The following is a 709-nucleotide window of genomic DNA, read 5'->3' as shown; positions in this document are numbered from 1 at the left end:
ATAGAACTTTCTACCTGTGTCTCCCCAGTACTAGAACTACCATGAGACGTCATATCTGGCAAAAATTGGAATTTATTATAAGCATTGGTGAGTGACTGACAAGCTGTACTGTCTTAAATAGCAGTACACTCAAACTTACCACATCACAGTTAAGAGGAAGGGTTGACAGAATGCATCTTGGGGTTTGAGCATGGGACCAACATGACTTTGAGCCATAACCTCCTCATGCATTTAATGGTGGATCTCACAGGTAGGTTGCAGACTGGAGTAATGTGTGGAAGAGCTCCAAGGGGCAACCAAATAAGCCCATCTACCTTTCCTTCTCTCTCTCTGTCTCTCTGTCTCTCTCTGTCTGTCTCTCTCTCCGTCTCTCTCTCCGTCTCTCTCTCTGTCTCTTTCTCTCCTCTCTCTGACCCCCCCCCCCATATTTACTTATTTTATGTATGTGAGTACACTCTTGTTTTTTTTCAGACACACAAGAAGAGGGCATGAGAGGTCATCAGATCCCACTACAGATGGTTGTGAACCACCATGTAGTTGCTGGGAATTGAACTCAGGACCTCTGGAAGAACAGTCAGTGATCTTAACCACTGAGCCATCTCTCCAGCTCCCACTTGGACTCTCTTACGAGTATGATGTTCCCAAGCAAGCCACTCTTGCTGCCTACCTCACAGAAGGACTGGGAGAAAGGCTCTCTCTCTCTCTCTCT

This window comes from Grammomys surdaster, unplaced genomic scaffold, assembly GCF_004785775.1.
Source record: "Grammomys surdaster isolate TR1022 unplaced genomic scaffold, NIH_TR_1.0 103985, whole genome shotgun sequence".
NCBI lineage: Eukaryota > Metazoa > Chordata > Mammalia > Rodentia > Muridae > Grammomys > Grammomys surdaster.
The sequence above is the reverse complement of the archived record's forward strand: the minus strand, read 5'-3'. Positions refer to the sequence as shown.